Below are 8,631 nucleotides of genomic sequence, written 5' to 3' on the forward strand. Positions count from 1 at the left end.
AATTCGAGTGTTGAATGACTGAGCAATTATGAATGACACAGATGATTCTGGGGACAGAAATAACAAGAGGAAGCGAGCAGCAGCAAGGGTGGTTTGGTATGAGCCATTTTTTTTTTTTTTTTTATGTGAAGTCATTTGTCTTCATCCACTGATATCTATTGATCTATTGCCTCTGGAGAAAAGAGATACTTACTAACCACTTGAGCCAATAGAGGACCAAAACTGAATGTATTTGAACGTTGCTTCTAGTGCACACATTGACCCAAAGGCCTTCTTCTAAGGTTTGGAAGAAATCCTAACAAATCAAGACTCTGTAATTTATGTCACATTTTCATGGTGGTGCTTGTCTGTCTAAATGGGTGACACAGAATACAATTTCTTAGAGAGTCTGCAACCTTCTCATGGAGACACTATTACTTGGCTTTATTAGTGCATCTTTCTTTTGCTTGCAGCTGTGTTTGACTATAACAATAAGGTTATGGAATACAGGCATGGTGTAAACAGGTGTAAATAAGCTTAACCTCAAGTCCTCATCTGTGCCCCAGAGTTAACAGGCTCTGGAAGGTTGGAAGCTCCAGTCAAACACAACCAACCAACATCAGAATGACCAGTGACAGGCAAGCTGGAAGAGCAGCATCAAACTAAAGCTGCTTGGCATACGTCAGAAACCAGTTCTCCCACACAGCAAGTCTGGATATCCACAGCAGAAGAGCAGGATTCTGGTTTAAATCATATCCTGATGATGATGATGGGGACACAAAGTACATAAATAATTCCTCAAAATACTTTACTGGCACGAACAGGTAGAAGCCTAAGAGGAAACACAAAAATATAAAAGTGCAGAAAACCTAGCAATGGTTGATTAGAACAAAACCATTCAGGATCTAAAAATGGAAATAAAACAATAAAGAAATCTAGGAGACAACCCTAGAGATAGAAAAAACTAGAAAGAGATCAAGAAGTCATGAATTAAGCATCATTAACACAATAAAAGGCAGAAGAGAAAACTCAGGTGAAGATACAAAGAAAACATTATTTACGCAGTCAAAATGCAAAATCAAAAGCTCAAATAACTAAAACGACATCCTCACTAAAACTCAACACGTACTTACACAATAGTGAGGAGACTTCTTTTCCCACTTCCATCAAGGGACAGATCATGGAACCAGAAACTAAGCAAGGACAAGGTAGAAATTACAAGAGTTATATGAACAATGGGTTAACAGATATGTAAACATTTCATTCTAAAACAAAAAGAAGCTACACAGCTACTTTTAGCTCCTCCAAGAATGCCTTCTAAAATTGATCATATAATTGTGGTCCCCAAAACAGGCCTCAACAGATTTATATCAGATTGAAAGAATCTCGTGCATCTTATCAGATCACACAAGCTAAAGCTGGTCTTCCAATAACAAGCAAAACAACAGAAAAGTACATACAGCTATGAGCTGAACAACTCTCTACTCAATAACTCTGTCAGGAAGAAATAAAATTAAAAACTTACAAATTTAATGAAAATGAGCGAACAACATATCTTCAGTTAATGGGACACAGTGAAACCAACGCTGAGAGGAAACTCATGCTCAAGGTGCCTCCCAAATAGCTAGAGACATAGACTAACAGCTGGACATACGCCGACAGTTCTAGGACGAAAGATCTTTGCAAGAGGAGTGGGCAGCAGAATAATCAAATTCAGGGCTGAAATCAACTAAGTGAAACAAATGAAATTATACAAAAGAATAACGAAACCAGGAACAGGTTCTTTGAGAAAAATCAACAAGACAGGGCCAAACCCATTATTGAGACTAACTGGAAGGGCACAGAGGGTATATCAAATTAACAAAAAAGGGAACATAATAGCATGTATGCAAGTGGAGGAAACATCATCAGGTCCTATTTTAAAACATATCTAGGCTACAAATCTGGATGAATAGACATTTTCTAGACAGATACCAATTTAAAGTTAAATCAAGAGATCACATGGACCATAACCAGATCTCACCTAAAAAAAGCTTGGTTATTAAAGTCTCCCCTCAAAAAAAAAGAAAAAGAAAAGAAAGAAAAAAAAAAAGGCAAGACTAGATGTGTTTTAGTGCAAGAAGTCTATCAGACCTTCTTGAAGACCTAAGCCATATTCTTCAGACTATTCCACAAAATAGAACATTACCCAATTCATTATATGAAACACAATTGTGCTCATACTCCGAAGAAACTAACAGACCCAACAAAGAGAGAACTTTGAACAAGTTTCGCACTTACTAATATGATGTCCAAAAATACTCAATAAAATTCTCTACAAACAAATCCAAGCATAAAATCATCATCCATCACATGAAGTCAAGCAGAGCTTCATCTCAGAGATACAGGGAACAGACAATATGTGAAAAATACGTCAATGTAATTCACTATATAAACAAACTCAAAGGAAAAAAAATCACATGACCATCTGGAATGCAAGAAGCATTGACAAAATTCAACATCCCTTCGTGATAAAACTTGGAAGATCCTCTCATAGATTCAAAGCCTATAATATTAATATATAAAAGATAAAAGTCATGTGTACCATGTAACAAACTAGTAAAGCAACATCAAAACTAAAATGGGAAAGTAAACATAGCAATCCACTAAAGTCTGAGGACTGAGCAGGTTGCTCCTCCTCCCTACCTCATTGCTCTCAAGGGCTACCACTAATGCAGTGTGGGCCAACAAAAGCGTGAGTCCAAAGTGATGCAAATTGGAAGAAGTCAAAATATCTGTAGTCACCCCAAGACACAGAGCTACGTGACCACAGTAAATAACTTTATAGAAGTGGCTGAATATTCAAAATCAACTCAAACAAATCAGATATCCTCACTCTGCCGAGGATAAACAGGCAGAGAAAAGAATTGAGCTTCCCTTCACAGCCAAGTCACAAATAACATGCACCGGTTCTTTATGGAACAGACTGCTTGCGCCTGATCTCTACTCCTTGAAGATATCATATCCACAAGACTTCGAAGATCTGCTACACTCAGAGCATTTGGTGAGAATCTTCCCAAAGTCCCACAGCTGCTGCTGGGAGCCCAGTGGACTCAGGGATGCACCATCCCCCAAACCCTTGCCTGCCAAATACCACTCCCTTCTGGTCCTTTTCAGGACAGGCTGATGATCTGCTCCTCAAGAAGAGTATATCTGGTATTTGAAGATCCCGTGCCTCAGGCATTTGATACACCACATCTGGGCATCTTAAAATCCTGAACTTGGGCATCTGACTTCACAACATCCCAGGAGACCCACCTCAGATACACAACGAAGGCATCCCAGTTTGTCTGTACATGAGGGCAGCTGAGCAGCTATTTTCCTGATCTGAAAGACCTCCTGGCTATGGCATGAAGACGCTGACTCAAAGACTGAAAACCTCCTGGAGTTCTGCTTTTATAGGAAATTGAAAGTACAGTCCATGCTTTATGGAGCAACCACACAGGACCTGGCTGTGGTTCCTCTGAAAGACCAACTGTCTGAAGGTGTCTAGAGAGAACCTGCATCCAATCTCACCAACTTCTGTGTGCCCCTCTGAGACCTTCAGTTGAAAAAGTTCCTATACAGGAGGGTCTGCTGCAATAGGACACAAAGGCTTAGTCAGGGACAGAAACAGCAAGGCAGCATATAATTAAAGAAACAGATACTAAGTCACCCAGACCAGCAAATACTACGAATATTAGGTCATTGTGAGGCCAACACAGAACATAAGCAGCATGAAAAGCAGCCATTATATGTAAAACATCATAGAACCCAGTTTTCCAACTACAGCAAAATACAGAATACATAACACACCTGAAATCAGGAAAATTGACCTAAAAATCGTGTCTTACTGTGTAAAGATCACTAAGGAGAATATAAATAACTCATTGAGAAATGCAGAAGCGCAATGTAAACAGATGGGAGCCGAGGACACAGAAATAAATCTCAAAGGCAAGAAAAAACACAAATCAAAATAAGACAGACATCATGAAATAGAAACAATAAAGAAAACATAGATGGAAGCAAACCTTGAAATGGAAAACTTGGGAAGAATCAGGAATTACAGATGTAATTATCACAACAAGAATACAAGAGGTAGAGAGGAGAATCTCAGAGTGTAGAAAGATACCTTGAGAGAATTGACACAACCATCAAAGTCAAAACATAAAAATCTCTAACATCACAAATTCAGGACTACAATGAAAGATAATCTAAAATTGGAATAGAAGTGAAAAATTTCAACTGGAAAGGTACCTGAATTGTCTTAACAAAATCATGAAAACTATAAATACTAAGAAAAATGTATAGTACAAAAAGCGTGTAAATTACAAACAAATGGCACCAAGAAAAATCTCTTGTCATAATAGCCAAACAATAAATGTACAGAATAAGAAAAATATTAAAAGCTGCACTGCAAGGGAAAGGGCCAAGTAACATACAAAAGTAGACCTATCAAAATTACACCAGACTCCTTAAAGACTACTTAAGCCAAAACCCTATCATGAAGACTCTAAGAAAGAATACAAATGTAACCCTAAGCGCAACCCAGGAAAACTCAATCAACATAAAAGCAATGCAGAGAGACTTCATATGCTAAATGCTCTGGGAAAGAAACTGGATAAATCTCTCACACCAACTTAACACCTGCAAGCTCTAGAACCAAAACAACTCACCCAAGAGAGTATGAGCTGAAGGAAATAGTCCAAACTCAGGGCTGAAATCAACCAAATAGAAACAAAATTTCACAAAAGAATCAACAAAGCCAAAACATCTCCAGAGAATCAACAAGATAGAACCCTAGCCAAACTGAGCTAAAAGAGGTGCAGAAACGTATCCAATTAACAAAATCAAGCCCGAAGGAAGACACTGCTGTGAAATAGAGGAATTTAAAAAAAAATCATCTGAATCCTATTACAAAAACCTATGCTCCAACAAAACCTGGAAAATCTGGAGTGAAATAAATGGTTTTCTAGACAGTACCCATTCAAAAATTAAATCAAAATAGGTAAAATACCTAAGCATCCACAAACTATGAGAATATCAGAAGAGGTTCCCAATGGAGGTTAGAAGGTTGCTGAGGTAACTGGGAAGTTTGGAGCTAATGGAAGAACAATATCAACAACCGGAACTTGGGGTCCAGGGACTAAACCTGCCATGGGCCTGGCTCCAGCATATGCTCTTATAGAGGATGTACCTTTTCAAATCCATCCTTTTCAGGGAGGATGAGCCTTTGGTCCTGAGCAGTGCCACAGTGTAGGGGAATGCCATGGCAGAGAATTACAGGAGAGTGGTGGGTGGGTAGGGAATGCACTATCATAGAGGGCAGGAGTGGTAGGGCGATAGGATGAATTGGTTTCTGGAGAAATCAGAAAGGGATAACATTGAGGAAATGTAAATAAAAAAATGTCCAATAAAAAGAAAAGAAAAAAGTTAGAGTACAAAATTGCTGTTGTCTTTCATATTGATTACTAAGAGAATAAGCAAACTGTAAGAAATATTTTACTTCAAACCCCTCCAACAAAAAAATCCATGGTGATCAGTTACTGTAAAATTCTACAGACCTAAAAACCTGATACCAATATATCAAGCTATTCCATAAAATGAAACAGAAAGACTACTAATTCATTCTATGAGGCACAATTATTCACGATACATAAACCACAAGGACCAAAAAAAAAAAAAGAATATCAAAACAGCCTCCTTATCAGTGCAAAAAAATACTAGATAGAATTTTTTTAAACTGAATCTAGAACCATCATTCACCATGGTGCAGCTAAGGCTTTGTCCCAGGATACAGGTTGGTTCAATATATAAAAAACCTATTAACATAATCTACTATATAAACACACTCAAAGAAAACAATCACATGATCATCTCCTTAGATACAAAAATGCATTTGACAAAAATACAAACCCTTCATGAGAAAAGTATTGAGATCAAAATTCAAAATCCATATATAAACATAATAAAAGCAATTTACTGCAAACCAATAGCCAATATCAAATTAAATGGAGAGATACTTGAAGCAATCCCACTGAAAATCGTGGACAAGACAAGGATGTACACTCTCCCCAAATCTATTCAATATAATACCTAAAGTGCTAGCTAGAACAATGAGACAACAAAAAAGATCTGATATAAACTGCCAAAGAAAATAAATATGTCACTATTTGCAGATGATATGGCAGCATACATAAGTGACCCCAAAAGTTCTACCAGAGAACTTCTTCAGCTAATAAACTTCAGCAAAGTGGCCGGATATAAAATTAACTCAAATAAATCAGTAGCCTTCCTTTATACAAATGATAAACAGGCTTATAAAAAATTAGGGAAACAATTCCCTTCTCAATAGCCACATATAATACAAAATATCTTGGGGTAACTATAACCAAACAAGTGAAAAATCTGTATGACAATAACTTCAAGTCTCTGAAGAAAGAAATTGAAGAAGATCTCAGAAGATGGAAAGATCTCCCATGCCCATGGATTGACAGGATTGATATAGTAAAAACGGCCATCTTGCCAAAAGCAATCTACAGATTCAATGCAATTCCCATCAAACTCCCAACTCAATTCTTCATAGAGTTAGAAAGAACAATTTGCAAAATCATTTGGAATAACAAAACCTCAGGATAAAGAAAACTATTTTTAACAATAAAAGAACTGGGGAAATCAGCATACCTGACATTAAGCTCTATTACAGAGCAATTCTGATAAAAACTGCATGGTGTTAGTGCAGAGACAGGCAGGTAGATCAATGGAATAAAATTGAAAACCCAGAAATGAACCCATGCACCTATGGTCACTTGAACTTTGACAAAGGAGCTAAAACTATCCAGTGAACAAAAGATATCAGGTATAGCTCCAATATATAACAAGGACACGTGTTCCTCTATGTCCACCGTGGCCTTATTTATAATAGCCAGAAGCTGGAAAGAACTCAGATGTTCTTCAACAGAGGAATGGATACAGAAAATGTGCTACATTTACACAACGGAGTGCTACTTAGCTATTAAAAACAATGACTTCATGAAATTCTCAGACAAATAAATAGATGGAACTAGAAAATATCATCCTGAGTGAGGTAACCCAATCACAAAAGAACATATAAATTATGCACTCACTAATAAGTGGATATTTGTCAAAAGCTCAGACTACCCAAGATACTATTCACAGACCACATGAAGATCAGTAAGAAGAAAGACCAAAGTGTGGATGCTTCAGTCCTCCTTAGAAGGGGAAATAAAATACTCACAGGGGGGAAATACCGGGACAAAATGTGGAGCAGAGATTGAAGGAAAGGCCATACAGAGACTGCCCACCCCAAGATCCATCCTATATAAAGATATCAAACCCAGATACTCTTGCTGATGCCAAGAAGTGCTTGCTGCTGACAGAAGCCTGATATAGCTGTCTCCTGAGAGGCTCTGCCAGAGCCTGACAGATACAGAGGTGGATGCTCACAGCCAACCATTGGATCCAATGGGGTCCCCAATGGAAGAATTAGAGAAAGGACTGAAGGAGCTGAAGTGGTTTGCAACCCCATAGAAAGAACAACAATCTCAACCAACCAGACACTCCAGAGCTCCCAGGGAATAAATCACCAACTAAAGAGTACCCATGGAGTCACCCGTGACTCTAACTCCATATGTAGCAGGGCATGGCCTTGTAGCACATCTATGGGAGGAGAGACCCTTGGTCCTGTGAAGGCTCGATGCCCCAGTGTAGGTGAATGCCTGGATAGCGAGGTGGGAGTGGGTGAGTGGGTAGGGGAACACACTCATAAAAACAGGATGGGGTGGGATAGAGGATTTGCTGAAGGGAAAGATGGAAAGGGCATAACATTTTAAATGTAAATAAACCAAATATCCAATAAAAAAACCAGTTTTCCTCTTACTTAGATTTACCAAGTCTTAAAGTTTTACTCTGTTTCCTCTGGGAAAAGGATATTTTACTAGAATACTTTCCGTGTGTATTTCCCATTTTGATTCCACTCAATTCCTTCCTTGTGTTTCTTTTCATTTTCTCTCCCATCCTCTTCCTTTCTCTTATTACTTTCTATCTCCTTCTCCCCTTCTTCTTCCTTTCTTCCTTCTTCCTCTTCTTTTTGGTTCTCCTCCAACTTCTCCTTTTTTCCTCTTCCTCTCCTCCTCTTCCTTCTTCTTCTCCTTCACTATCATTCTTGCAATAGGATTTCTTCGCCTGAGTTTTGTCTATTGGAGTCATACATTCTGTATAATTTACCCATCTATGTATTTCTATACCAAGTTTCCAGATAATTCAACCTTACAGCCTCTAAAATTGTAAATGATTCGGTGAACCACTCAGTAACTTAGATTTTTGTTCGGTATTGTGCTTTTAGGTCATTTTCTTGTGTTTCAGTTTTGTTGGAATATGCAGGGTTTGCTGCAGTGGTATAGCTGGTCTCTGCTGGTACCATATTGCCCTGGCTATTGTTGATGTTTTAAAGCTGGTCTCTAGTCACCTGGGTCTGGGGGGTTATTATAGGTTTAGGTGCTGATTTCTGAGTTTACCTTTGTTAGATGGATACCTTGGGGATGATTTTTCCCTTCGGTTTCTGTTTTATGCTCTGAGTGGCCTGGAGTTCTGGTGACTAACAAGCCTTTAGCT

This window comes from Rattus rattus, chromosome 10 (assembly GCF_011064425.1).
Source record: "Rattus rattus isolate New Zealand chromosome 10, Rrattus_CSIRO_v1, whole genome shotgun sequence".
NCBI lineage: Eukaryota > Metazoa > Chordata > Mammalia > Rodentia > Muridae > Rattus > Rattus rattus.